At 41.9% G+C, this 15,127-nt stretch overlaps 1 protein-coding gene across 1 annotated transcript in view; it reads right to left on the bottom strand.

Annotated features, from left to right (window-relative positions):
- MYLK (myosin light chain kinase) overlaps positions 1-243 on the bottom strand; it is a 348,762-nt gene extending 348,519 nt beyond the window's left edge. Inside the window, exon 1 of the mRNA XM_007528900.3 lies at positions 16-243. The gene's annotated coding sequence lies outside the window, so the exon portion shown is untranslated. The remainder of the gene's footprint in view (positions 1-15) is intronic.
- Between the last annotated feature and the right edge of the window lie 14,884 nt (positions 244-15,127).

Here is a 15,127-nt window from a genome sequence, read left to right as displayed (position 1 = left end):
AAAGGGCTCACTCACCGCGCGGCTACAGGGGCCCGGGAGCGGAGCACAAGGCTCGGCAGAACGACGCCTTGGCAGTTGGCGCGCAGCGCGGCAGCCGCGCTCACCCCGCAGCTGGCTGCCCAGCGGGCAGCGCCGCGAGCCGGCAAGCGCGTTCGGGAAGGCGGGTCGGTGCGGGCAGAGCAGCCCCGGCGCCAGAGGCGGCAGATGGAAGCACAAGGGCGAAGGCGCGAGAGGACCAGAGACCTAGAGCTTAGCGGAGCTCTGTCTGTCCCGGCTCAAACTGTGGACTCTAACCCACACGCGCACATTTGCATGTAATTTGCATATAGCTCAGGGAATGGATCTGCCACCCTTGCGGACACGCCCACCTGCGCCCCAGCGGGATTCTCAGAGGAAGCGAGCGCTCCCACAGGTCTTCCTCGCCCTCTCTCCCCGCCCCATTTCAGGGGGTCTTAGCCACGTTTAGAAAAAAAAAACTTTTTTATTTTTCCGCCTGAAAATACACTCTTAAAGGACTACAGAGGACCACACACTGGAAACAGGCAATGTAGATTTTAACATTGCCTCTTCTTTGCTGTGGCTGTCAAAAGCTACTAATCAGGTTGATTCCTCACAGGGATACATCTTGGTTTTTCGACAAGGTGTCCTGAAAAAGAACCGTGCAAGTTGTTCACTTTCAAAATTAGAAATAAATTATGTGCATTTTGGTTTGACCCAGAGGAAATGCTAAATTGTCTAGGCAAAATTAAAAAATAAAAATAAATGCTGGTGGGAGTCGGGCTTTAGCGCAGCGGGTTAAGCGCGGGTGGCGCAAAGCACAAGGACCAGCATAAGAATCCCGGTTCGAACCCCGGCTCCCCACCTGCAGGGGAGTCGCTTCACAGGCGGTGAAGCAGGTCTGCAGGTGTCTTTCTCTCCTCCTCTCTGTCTTCCCCTCCTCTCTCCATTTCTCTCTGTCCTATCCAACAACAACAACAATAATAACTACAACAATAAAACAACAAGGGCAACAAAAGGGAATAAATAAATAAAATAAATATTAAAAAATTAAAAATAAATAAATAAATGCTGGTTCTGGAGCTGGAAGCCATTCTCCTTACTTTCCAGCAGCAAAATGTTACTTATACTCTAAATTTGCTTATCTTTAAAGTTGGGAATAATCTGAAGTGATGGAAACGACTCATCGGGTAGAGTGCAGGACTGGTAAGCCTGAAATAGCTCGCCCCCCACCACCATTTACTCTGCAAATGTCTGTTTGACATTCTGCCCCCCCCCCCGCCCCCATAAGTCCTTAAAAGAAAGAGGGCCTAGGCAGTGGTGCTTGGGCAAAATGCCTAACTTGCAGTGTGCAAGGACCCATATTCAAGCTCCTGGTTCCCACCAGCAAAGCAGAAGCTTCATGATTGGTGAAGCAGTGCTGCATTCTATCTCTCTCCCTCTTGAGCTGCCTCCTTAGTGCAGTAGGCAGCAGGTCAGTCTCATAATCTCTCTCCCTCTATATCTCCCAGGGATTAAATTCAGGGCCTCTTTCATGTACTCTGCCCCTGGGCATATGTACCTCCCTAGCCCCATAAACTAGATTTCTCTTCCCCAATTTTCTTTAATTTCTATATAATTGAAAGAGAAGAAAGAGAGACCACAAAGCAACATCCCACCATCCATGGAGTACCTTTTGGTGTTGTTTATGGTGTTCCTATGTGGTGGCTGGGATCAACCCTGGTGTCTCTGGCAATGAAAGGCTTGTTCTACTTATTGAGCTTTCTCATACCGCCCCCCCCCCAACAACAGCAACAAGCCCTTCTATCCTGGCTAGCCCCCAATAACTCTTAAATGTGTATATGTAATCTCTGTCCCCCTAATCTAGATAGCCTAGAAGCAGTCAGCAGGAAAGGCAAGAGGGAGAGGCTATAGAAGGCAAAACCAAGACCTCTGTGAGTGAACAGACTGTCTCTTGAAAGTTCAAACTGGCCTTTTCCACCAAACTGCTGTGGAACCAACCAGGCCTGGCTCCAAGAGGCCATTTTTGCATCATCTTTCTCCTCAGAAGATACAACCTTAATGTCTTTTTTTTTTATGTGCCTTGGGAAATGGAAATTGTTCAACATAGTAACTTTTTTTAAAAAAGAATTAAAATGTTAAAACAGTCTTTCTGAGACTGGGAGCCCCTAGTATAAGACCTGCTTCTGGTACTACTTTTGCACATGTGGTATTCACTGCCTTTAGGTCTCAGTTTTCTTTACTTTTTGCTTTTACTTTATTTATTTTATTGCCACCAGAGTTTTCACTGGGGCTCAGTGCCAGCACTAGGAATACACCTCTCCCAGTGGCCATTCTTTTTTTTTTTTTCTATTTTATTTTGATAAAACAGAGATATACAGAGAGGAGATAGAGAGGGAGAGAGACAGACACCTGTAGACCTTATTATGAAGTGTCCTCTCTGCAGGTGGAGTCCTTGCCCATGCTTACATGTGTGCTCAACCGGGTGTACCACCACTTGCCTCCCCCAGCCCCTGCCTGGAGTATCAGTTTCTAGTCTGTGCAAGTTGGAGCCTCCATGAGATTTTTTTTCCAGGTATGGTCCAGCTCTCTATAAGTAACTCTAGGATCATTGTGAATGATCAGTGACCAGTGACCTCAATCAATACTGGACACATGCACGCTTTAATTTCAGCCACTTAAGACATTCTAGTGCATCATCTCCTCATCCTTTGTGTCTACAGTGGATTTTTCCTCTTCTCTGACCATGTCAGGTAAGGAAAGAAACATTCTAAGGTTCTTCATTAGATTCCCCCCCCCCCCCAAATTTGGTAGATTCCAGGGGCTAAAAGTTTGTACCTACTTGGAGGCAGCTGGTACCAGTCCGGCAGTCTGCCAATTGAAACACCACCTCCAGTCTGAGTTTCATCAATAAAAACACTGCTTAAGGGAGAAGAACTTAAGCCTTGCCAATTTACAACTGTGGGTCTCCACTGCTGTTGCCCCTCAGGGGCTATAACAGCAGCAAGGAAAGCCTATAATGACATTTGGGGGCAGAGAGCTGGCCGTGAGACTTAGGAGAAAATCTACACTCCCAGTGGTCAGGAGGTATGGCTATATAGTAGGAGCCTTCTCACATTTTTCTTGTGATAAACTAGAAAAAAAGGGTGAGTAATTCCCCCAGAAATCAGGATTTATTCAGAAACAGAGGGCTACAGAGCACTGCTTGTCTCAGCTCAGCTCCAGCTGGGGGTGGGGTGGGGATTAGGTCCAAGACTTCAGACCCTTAGGGAATGGGAGTTGCTTTGTATAACCATTGTGCTATCTACTTCACATCCTGTTTTATCTTTTGATCAGGAGTGAATCTAAAAAAATCTACTTATAGTTAAAAAGCCCTAAGGTTTTTTTTAACTATAGCCTGCAGGAAGATAAAGAACATAAGCCAGTTTAACAGTCACTGTGCTTCAACTCAGGGATTGAGATAGCATTGAAACAACTATTAATTTCCACAACTGTGAACTCTTACGTACTTTAAACACAAGTCAATTCAGGCAAGTGTGATTAGTGGACTGAAAAGTACTGAGAGAGGGGCCTCATAACATACCATATACAATGGTTAAACGAAGAAGAAACATTGAAGAAATGAACCTGGACAGAAGCCCAGATAAAATCCCCCAAAAGGTAGAAGCACATAAGAATAAGGACAACATCCAAACACCAATTGATGCAATAGTTACAGGAGTGAGGAAAGCTTTTGAATGTAATATCAGAAATGGGGAAAGAACAAATGAGATTCTGAAAGAAAACACTATCTCAAGGTAATCAGAGAGCTGAAAGCTGAAATAATTGAGTTAAGAGCACAAATTGCTGAACAAGCTAATACAGTATCAGAACAGGGTAACAAAATAGCTGAGCTATAGAAAACAACAGAGGGAGAGAGAACAGAATTAAGTGAGGCAGAAAACAGAATTAGCAAGATCAAGGATGAATTAAAGAAAACTAAGAAATAAGTAAGAGATCCCAAAAAGAAATTAAGAGATATTGAAAACAACAACAGAGACATATGGGATGACTTCAAAGGAAATAATATAAGCATTATTGGCCTGCCAGAAGAGAGGAAGGGGAAGAAAGTATTCTACAGGACATAATACCTGAGAACATCCCTACTCTAGACAAGATAAAAGACATAACAGTTCAAGAAGCTCAGGAGGGCCCCAAACAGAATTAACCCAGACTGAAAGACACAGGACACATCATATTTAAAATGAACAGGAATAAGGATAAAGAAAGGATCCTGAAGGCTGCAAGAGAAAAACAAAGAGTCACCTACAGAGGAAAACCCTGAAGATTAGCAGCAGAGTTCTCTATACAAATACTACAGGCCAGAAGAGAATGGCAAGATATCTACTGAGTGCTCAATGAGTAAGGCTTTCAACCAAGACTACTGTATCCTGTTAGATTGTCATTCAGTCTCTGACAAACAACAGTTAAAGGAACCAACTATCACCAAGCCTAACCTGCAAGAAGTTCTGAAAGGTCTCCTATAAACAGTCAGATCACCATAAACATGCCATATAGCAGAACACTAGGAAAGTCTAGAATAATGGCATTAAAATATCTTCAATCTATAATATCAATAAATGTCAATGGCCTGAATTCACCTATTAAAAAGATGGATCAGAAAACACAACCCACCTAACAAAACAAGACAAATACAGACACAAAGTGAAAGGATGGAAAATTATCATACAAGCTAATGGACCCCCAAAAAGGGCAGGAACAGCTATTCAGGAACAAGAATGACCTTAGAATAAATGAAAGGAGAGAAAGAGAGAAAGAGAGAGAGAAAGAAAGAAAGAAAGAAAGAAAGAAAGAAAGAAAGAAAGAAAGAAAGGAAGAAAGAGGGCTGATTTCAGTTTCAACTTTGACATTTATTAGCTGCATGACTTTGGCAAGTCAATGACTATCATATAAAATCTATTTTGTTTCTCATCTACATTTGGATATTAGATAGGTCATTTTGTTTCCGTCCCTTTCTGATACTGACCCTAAAGGGAAGCCATGAAGAAAATTAAATCAGAGACTTCTGGAGAATGTTTAAATAGAAATAGAGACCTATGTAGTATAGAAAACTAACTCAATCTTTTACTATAAAGGTCTCTCCCCCACTAAAATTCAATTTTTGTATTTTAAATTTAGTTCTTTAAAAACAGTATTCAGGGTCCCAGGTGGTGGCACACCTGGTTAAGCACATGTATTATTACAATCTGCAAGGACCCAGGTTTGAGACCCTGGTCTCCACCTGCAGGGGGAAGCTTTACGAGTGAAGCAGGGCTGCAGGTTTCTTTCTGTCTCTCTCTCTCTCCATCACCCCCTTTCCTCTTGATTTCTGGCTGTCTCTGTCCAATAAATAAAGTTAGTAATAATTTTTAAAAAGTATTCAGGGAGTCGGGTGGTAGAGCAGCGGGTTAAGTGCAGGTGGCGCAAAGTGCAAGGACCTGTGTAAGGATCCCAATTCAAGCCTCTGGCTCCCCACCTGCAAGGGAGTCACTTCACCAGCGGTGAAACAGGTCTGCAGGTGTCTATCTTTCTCTCCCCCTCTCTGTCTTCCCCCTCCTCTCTCCATTTCTCTCTGTCCTATCCAACAACAATGACATCATTAACAACAACAATAACTACAACAATAAAACAACAAGGGCAACAAAAGGGAATAAATATTTTTTAAAAAGATTTTTAAAAATAGTATTCATATGTTTTGAAGTTTTCTATCTAATTGAGGTGAAAAGAAAATAAGAGGGAGAGGCTAGAGAGTGCTGAATCACAGGGATGGACAGTATTCTATGGTAACGAAGTTAAGAATTATTTTCATCAAGTAGAGAACATCAGGAACCAAGAATAAGGTGAAAGAAAGAGGAGAGTATCTAAGAATGATGACAAAGTATGGAGGATTTATCAAGTGGGGGTATAGGTAGTTTGGGATGGAATATTGAAGAGAGTCAAAGATTTAAAATTTTTTTTTAATTTTTTTCCCTCTAGGGTTATTGCTGGGGCTCTGTGCCTGCACTATCAATCCACTGCTCCTGGAGGCTATTTTATCACTGTTGTTATTATTACTGCTGTTATTGTTGGATAGGACAGATAGACTCGAGAGAGGAGGGGAAGACAGAGAACGGGAGAGAAAGACAGACACCTGCAGACCTGCTTCACTGCTTGTGACTCAATCCCCCCCAAGTTCCTAGCAGGTGGGGGGGGGGCTGGAACCCAGATCCTTATTTGGTCGTTGCTTCCAGAGGAAAGCGGAGGGGAGGAGAGGGGAGAGAGGAGAAGAAGAGGAGAGGAGGAGAAGAGGAGAGGAGGAGAGGAGAGACCTGAAACACTGCTTCACCATTCTTGAAGCATCCCCCCTGCAGCCGGGGACTGGTGGCTCTAACCCAGATCCTTGCACATTGTAACAAGTATGCTAAACCAGGTGCACCACCACCTGGCACCCGAGATTTCACTATTATCTGTTTGAATTCAAAGATTTTAAATTCAAACAGATAATAGTGAAATCAGCTCACAAAAGGCAAAGAAGATGAGTTTAGCAAATGTCTACATTGGTAGATTAGGAAGGACACTAAAGATAAAATAGCATATCACTAAAAAATGTAGTTTATTAGGAGTCAGGCAGTAGCGCAGCAGGTTAAGCCTAAGTGGCATGAGGTGTAAGGATCCCGGTTCCAACCCCCAGCTCCCCACATGCAGGGAAGTCGCTTCATAGGTGGTGAAGCAGTTCTGCAGGTGTCTATCTTTCTCTCCCCCTCTCTGTCTTCCCCTCCTCTCTCCATTTCTCTGTCGTATCTAACAACGATATCAATAACAACAACAATAATAACCACAACAACAATAACAAAGGGCAACAAAAGGAAAAATAAATTTAAAAAATATACTTTATTGAAAATGTCATTTTTGGCTGTTTGATTTTTCTGTTGTTTCTAAGAACACAGATGGCACTTGACAGTTTTGAATATAAACATCTTAGAAATATGCTTTAGAGGGAGTGCTGCGGTAGTGCAGCGGGTTAAGCTCACTTGGCGCAGAGCGCAAGGACCGGCATAATGATCTCGGTTCGAACCCCTGGCTCCCACTTGCAGGGGAGTCGCTTCACAAGCGGTGAAGCAGGTCTACAGGTGTCTATCTTTCTCTCCCCCTCTCTGTCTTCCCCTCCTCTCTCAATTTCTCTCTGTCCTATTCAACAACGACATCAATAACAATAATAACTACAACAATAAAAAACAAGGGCAACAAAAGGGAATAAATATAAAAGGAAAAAGAAAAAAAATAAATAAAAATTTAAATTTTTTTTTAAAAGATGCTTCCTATAAATAAGAACAAATAAAAATGTTTACCTCAGGTGATGAAATCATTTCCAGTGTTTTATCTAATTCTGAGTTTTAGGCTATATGCATGTTTTGCCTAGAGAGGATTAAATCAAGCTCAGAAATGATTGCTCTTGGGGGACCAGGTGGTAGGTAACACAGTGGCTTAAGCACACATGGCATAAAACACAAGGACCAGTGTAAGGACCCCGATTTGAACCCCTGGCTCCCCATCTGCAGAGGGCCACTTCAAAAGCAGTTAAGCAGGTCTGTGGGTGTCTTTCTCTCCCATCTTCCTCTCCTCTCTTGATTTCTCTCTGTCCTATTCAATAACAATGACAGCAATAACAACAATGATGATAAACAACAAGGGCAACAAAAGGGAAACAATAGCCTCCAGGAGTAGTGGATTAATAGTGCAGCTATTAACTGAGCCCTAGTGATAACCTTGGAGAAAAAAAAAAAAGGATAGCTCTTAACTGGATATGGATTATCAGGAGTCAGGCATGAAATTCTACTGCACTACTACTGTGCTATCTTCCCAGCTCAAGTAAAATTATTATTGCTACACAGATCTCTTCTCATTAAGATCTACGCATTTATTTTTAGTTGTGTGAACAATGTTTTTCATAATTTTAATGGTCTTCACAAAACTTATACACCCCATATAAATAAAAAAGTAATAAGTAAATTGTACCTCTGTGTGACTATTAATCTATTATTTTTGTTGCTGTTATAACCACTTTGTAGATAAGTAGCCTAAGACTTAGAGGGTTTAAATTTTTTTTCATTCAAAAAGTACTTCTAGAGAAACCCAACTCTTAGGTAGTCATCAATGAAGAAAAGAATGAACCTTTAAATTTGTTACCTGGTGCGAAATAGTCCCTGTATAGTGTAAATCATTATGAAATCATTAATAAAGATTTCTAGGGGACAGGTGTTGGTGCACCCAGTTGAGTGCACACATTACCATGCTCATGGACCCAGGTTCAAGCCTCTGGTCCCCACTTCAGGGGGAAGCTTCACAAGTAGTGAAACAGTGCTGTAGGTATCTTTCTCTCTCCCCCACCCCTCTCAATTTCTGTCTTTATCCAAAATAAATAAATAATTTTAAAAATAAATTTGTTACCTGGTCTGAGTAGTATGTGAACTCTTTGAAATGGCATGTAAATTTTATATAGAAAATGAAACAATGAGGATTATATGGTGATGGCTGCACTATTTTCTAACTGACAAAATATAACTATATTAAGCTTCTCTTGGATTCTTTGTGTGTGTATGTGTATGTAATTAATATTTAATTATGGTTGATCTCAATGATATAATAGTTTCCATGACTTCTATAAAATTAAAAGTTGCAGGAATCGGGTTAAGTGCAGGTGGCAGAAAGCACAAATACTGGCATAAGGATCCTGGTTTGGGCCCCCAGCTCCCCAACTGCAAGGGAGTTGCTTCACAAGCAGTGAAGCAGGTCTGCAGGTGTCTCTCTTTCTCTCCCCCACCTCTCTCCATTTCTCTTTGTCCTATCCAACAATGACTATATCAATAACAGTAATAACTACAACAATAAAACAACAAGGACAACAAAAATGGAAAAAACTTTTTTGAAAATTAAAAGTTGCAGGATATAGTAGAAAATTCAAAAATTAGATACCTACCAACTTCCAAAACTAAGTAAAGAGGAAGTGGATAACATGAACAGGCCTATCACAGCTAATGAAATTGAAACAGTTATCAAGAATCTCCCCAAAAATAAAAGTCCTGGACCAGATGCTTTTACAAATGAATTCTACAAAACCTTCAAATAAGAACTAATACCTCTACTTTTAAAAGTCTTCCAGAAGATTGAAGACACTGGAATACTCCCTGCCAGCTTCTATGAAGCCAACAATACTCTGATACCAAAGCAGACTGGGACACAACCAAAAAAGAAAACTACAGACCAGTATCTCTGATGAACATAGATGCGAAAATATTGAACAAAATTCTAGCCAACCAGATACAGCAGTATAGTAAAAAGATTGTTCATCATGACCAAGTGGGGTTTATCCCAGGCATGCAAGGTTGGTTTAATATATGTAAATCAATCAATGTGATCCACCACATCAACAAAAGCAAGACCAAAAACCACATGGTCATATCAATAAATGCAGAGAAAGCCTTTGACAACATACAACATGCCTTTATGATCAAAATACTACAAAAAATGGGAATAGATGGAAAATTCCCGAAGATAGTAGAGTCTATATATAGCAAACCTATAACCAACATCATACGTAATGGTGAAAAACTGGAAGCATTTCCACTCAGATAAGGTACTGGACAAGGCTGCCCACTATCTCCATTACTATTCAACATAATGTTGGAAATTGTTGCCATAGCAGTCAGGCTGGAGCAAGGAATTAAAGGGGTACAGATTGGAAGAGAAGTCAAACTCTCCCTATTTGCAGATGACATGATAGTATACACAGAAAAACCTAAGGAATCCAGCAAGAAGCTTTTGGAAATCATCAGGCAATACAGTAAGGTGTCAGGCTACAAAATTAACATTCAAAAGTCAGTGGCATTCCTCTATGCAAACACTAAGCTAGAAGAAATTCAAATCCAGAAATCAATTCCTTTTACTATAGCAACAAAAACAATAAAATATCTAGGTGTAAACCTAACCAAAGAAGTGAAATACTTGTATACTGAAAATTATGTTACTACTCAAGGAAACTGAAAAAGACACAAAGAAGTGGGAAGATATTCCATGCTCATGGGTTGGAAGAAGTAACATCATCAAAATGAATATACTACCCAGAGCCATATACAAATTTAATGCTATCCCCATCAAGATCCCAACCACATTCTTTAGGAGAATAGAACAAATGCTACAAATGCTTATCTGGAACCAGAAAAGACCTAGAATTGCAAAAACAATCTTGAGAAAAAAGAATGGAACCGGAGGCATCACACTCCCAGATCTCAAATTGTATTATAGGGCCATTGTCATCAAAACTGCTTGGTACTGGAACATGAATAGACACACTGACCAGTGGAATAGAATTGAGAGCCCAGAGTGAGCCCCCACACCTATGGAGCCCCCACATCTAATGTTCAACAAAGGGGCCCATGTAGTTCTGCGCTGCGGAGAAGAGAGAGAGGAGGTCCGGGGCGAAAAGGGAACACAAATCTTTATTTGCGCTGGCACCTCAGAATTGGGTGCAAGAGAAGCAGGTTGGGCCACATGGAGGTAGCAAAAATGGCCGCCTCATGCAGTAACCTCTCCTGCGTCTAAACACCCAAGTGAAGCGCCGGCAAGAGAGAGAGGTGCGGAAGAAGAAAAGCAGCTTTCGTGAGAATGGGAAGGGGGAGGAGTAACCATAGCACTCCAGGATAGGATAATAACTCTCGTGAGAATGGGAGGGTGGAGGAGTAACCAAAGCACTCCAAATATCGTGGGGGAAATAGACAATGCCCTGAGGGCATAACATGGAGGAACAGGCACTCTGAGAATGTCCCAACTCTCATGGGAACTAGCAGTAGCCTGAGGGGACAACATGGCAGATGTGACTGCATCTGCACAATTTCCCAGCATCTCCCCCTTTCCTTTTATCTAATGGCCAGGGCAACAGTGTGTAAAGTCTATGAACTACTCAGGGTCAGTCTATGAAAAACCAGCAATGTGAAGGGAAGGAAGCTGCTGTAAAATTGTCTAAAGTGTCCAAAGGGTATACCAGCAAGTCCGATAGAAGTCTCAGTCCAAAGTAGGCAACTAGGGGGAGAAATGGCAGGGGATGAAACGCTGCATGAGGAAGGTCAACCGCTGGAATTCCGCTTTTCTATAGAGAGTGAGCTGGAACCGCCAAAACGTGACAGGCAAATCAGAAGCAGGAAAGGCAGACAGGCAGTAAAAAAGTTCTGTCCTTGGAGTCTGTGAATCAGGTTCTTCAGATCGCATCAGGTGACATCTAGGGTTTCGGGAGTGGGGGGGTGCCACTGTAGTCGTGCCATCTAGTGGGTGATGTCAGGGTGTGCAGGGGTCCAGATGGTTTTTTCCGGGATTCCTGTGGAAGAAACACAAACAATCTGCTTCTCGTGGTTAGCAGGCATCTGATTTGAATTTTTTATAGAAAAAGAGGTTTGGTGCCTTAGCCAACTGAGTATTGGGGGATGTATTGGGGCTTGTCCAGGACTATTAAATGGGGGAAAGCAGAGTCTCTTCAACAAATGATGTTGGAAACAATGGGTTGAAACATGCAGAAGGATGAAACTGAACCACTGTATTTCACCAAATACAAAAGTAAATTCCAAGTGGATCAAGGACTTGGAGGTTAGACCAGAAACTATCAGATACTTAGAGGAAAATATTCAACTCTTTTCCGCATAAATTTTAAAGACATCTTCAATGAAATGAAATCAATTACAAAGAAGACTAAGGCAAGTATAAATCTATGGGACTATATCAAATTAAAAAGCTTCTTCACAGCAAAAGAAACCACTACCCAAACCAAGAGACCCCTCACAGAATGGGAGAAGATCTTTACATGCCATACGTCAGACAAGAGGTTAATAACCAACATATATAAAGAGCTTGCCAAACTCAACAACAAGACAACAAATAACCCCATCCAAAAATGGGGGGAGGACATGGACAGAATAGTCACCACAGAAGAGATCCAAAAGGCTGAGAAACACAAGAAAAAATGCTCCAAGTCTCTGATTGTCAGAGAAATGCAAATAAAGACAACAACGAGATACCACTTCACTCCTGTGAGAATGTCATACATCAGAAAAAGGAACAGCAGCAAATGCTGGAGAGGATGTGGGGTCAAAGGAGCCCTCCTACACTGCTGGTGGGAATGTCAATTGGTCCAAACTCTGTGGAGAACAGTCCGGAGAACTCTCAGAAGGCTAGAAATGGACCTACCCTATGATCCTGCAATTCCTCTCCTGGGGATATAGCCTAAGGAACCCAACATATCCATCCAAAAAGATCTGTGTACACATATGTTCTTGCAGCACAATTTGTAATAGCCAAAACCTGGAAGCAACCCAGGTGTCCAACAACAGATGAGTGGCTGAGCAAGTTGTGGTATATATACACAATGGAATACTACTCAGCTGTAAAAAATGGTGACTTCACCGTTTTCAGCCAATCATGGATGAACCTTGAAAAATTCACGTTAAGTGAAATAAGTCAGAAACAGAAGGATGAATATGGGATGATCTCACCCTCAGGCAGAAGTTGAAAAACAAGATCAGAAAAAACAAAACAAAACACACAAGTAGAACCTGAAATGGAATTGGCGTATTGCACCAAAGTAAATGACTCTGGGGTGGGTGGGTGGGTGGGGAGAATACAGGTCTAAGAAGGATGACAGAGGACCTAGTGGGGATTGTATTGTTATATAGGAAACTGGGGAATGTTATGCATGTACAAACTATTGTATTTACTGTTGAATGTGAAACATTAATTCCCCAATAAAGAAAATTAAAAAAAAGAAAAAGAAAACTCAAAAATGTCACTATAATTTGGTTTGAATCTTTTTATCACTTTATTGGGGGAGTTAATGGTTTACAGTACAGTTGTTGACAATTGACTACATTTACTTTTTTTTTATTTTTAAAAAATTTTTAAAAAATATTTATTTTATTTATTTATTCCCTTTTGTTGCCCTTGTTGTTTTATTGTTGTAGTTATTATTGTTGTTGTCATTGTTGGATAGGACAGAGAGAAATGGAGAGAGGAGGGGAAGACAGAGAGGAGGAGAGAAAGATAGACACCTGCAGATCTGCTTCAACGCCTGTGAAGCGACTCCCCTGCAGGTGGGGAGCCGGGGTTCGAACCAGGATCCTTATGCCGGTCCTTGTGCTTTGCGCCACCTGCGTTTAACCCGCTGTGCTACAGCCCAACTCCCCTACATTTACTTTTTAAAAACATTTTTTTTAATTTATTTATGAAAGGGACAGAAGGAGGTAGAGATAGAAAGAACCAGATATCACTCTGGTGCATATGCTGCCAGGGATCTAACTCAGGACCTCATGCTTCAAAGTCCAATGCTTTATCCACTGCTTTACCTCCCAGATCACGAGTATACTTTCTTACCTCCCCATGATAGGTGTCTACAAATCGCTCTTACATTCAGCCTAGAAACGTGTTAGCCATCATACACTAGGACCCACCAAATCCCCCTCCCCCCCCATTCTATCCTCCCCTACATACTTCAGGTTCTGGTAATGTAATATTCAAACCAGGGTCCTTAAGAGGACATCAGGGTGGGTAATATGTTGTGTAAACTGATAATGATACTATTATATTGGGAGAACTTGACAAGGTCAGTTTCATCTCTCTCAGCCTCAGTTTCCTCACCCGTAAGACTATTAGAAGCAATGTTCTCTGAGGACCTCCTAGCTTTAAAATGCTTCCATTCTAGAAAATAGCATATGAATCAATTGTAATGCAGGTGCAAGGGAAAGACAAGGCTGGGGCCACTTTGGTCTTCTACATATCAGAAAAATCCCAAAGTGCTCCAGCACTTACTGCCATCATAAATTTCTTGATTTTTGGTATCCCTGTAAGTATCGTTTTACTGGGAACTCCAAATTCTCCACAGTTTTGTCTGGCTGTGTTGAGTAGTGCTGTCTCCCAAAGTGCCTACAGTTTCTCCAGTACCTCCTCAGCTGTCAGCATCACATGGCTGCTGCAACCAACACCTGGCACTTCTGACCAGCTACTTGTGAGCAGTGCCTACATTTATCATCACTGTAGCACAACTGTGCTTTGTGGGGCTACTGGCCAGGGCCAGATGTCCATCTCAGTGGCTTCCTATTCCAGTGTTGTTCAGTGGGACATTACAGGGAGCACTGAAAACAAATCATCTACACTAGCAGACTTCACATTTGATGTCCCTGATCAAGACACAGATCAGACCTGTATGGTGAAACTTCAAATGACAATAGCACAATCCCTCTGTATCAATCCCTTTCTTCCAGCCTTGCTCAGGGGATACCATCTCAGGTTCCATACCGGGGGCAGAGCTTATTATTTCCCTACCAGGAAGAAAGTCAGGCCAGTTACTGTCATTACAGTACAGTGGGGTCTCCACTGTCTGGAGAACTTGGCCCCTGCCTGCTGCCCTATGGGTCTGTTCCCTACATGGGGAGTGGGTACTGTGACCCTCAAATTTATAACAACTAATCACCTGAGATGGTGATGGCACCAGAGGAGGACCAGCCCTCAAATGGCCCACTCACAGCCTCCAACTATGGAAAACACTACTCTATGTCTGCTCAACACATCACAGAAACAAGCTCTCAAGGTGAGTACAAACAGCAGGAGAGAGGCCAGCTTTGCAAGATCGGGGGCAGATCTGCATCTGGGAAATGTATAGTCCACTGATGGGAAGCATTTAAATTCTGAGACTTTAACAACACTGTTCTCATTCACCATAGGGCTCTCCACGTCCAGAATGTACAATAATACCTGATAGAGATGCTACTCTTGCCATCTAAGTGACATATAATAGAACGCCAAAGCTTGTGACATATAATAGAACGCCAAAACTTTTCACTGCCCTAGCTCATCAGTCCCCCTATATCACCATCCAGTAACAAACAAACCCCCTTCCCTCATATCTCTTTAAACTCCTCAGGCATTATTTTCTCCCATTTCCTTAATTTCTTTAATTTACACCATTTAAGACCTGTGTTCAAAGATCCTGTCCAAAGCAACCAGGCTCAGGACTTGTCCCTGCTTATGTATTCCATGAGGAAGATCTCCACTCCCTCTCCTATTCAATGATGTATAA

Source organism: Erinaceus europaeus, chromosome 9, assembly GCF_950295315.1.
Source record: "Erinaceus europaeus chromosome 9, mEriEur2.1, whole genome shotgun sequence".
In the NCBI taxonomy this organism is placed as follows: domain Eukaryota; kingdom Metazoa; phylum Chordata; class Mammalia; order Eulipotyphla; family Erinaceidae; genus Erinaceus; species Erinaceus europaeus.
The sequence above is the reverse complement of the archived record's forward strand: the minus strand, read 5'-3'. Positions and strand labels throughout refer to the sequence as shown.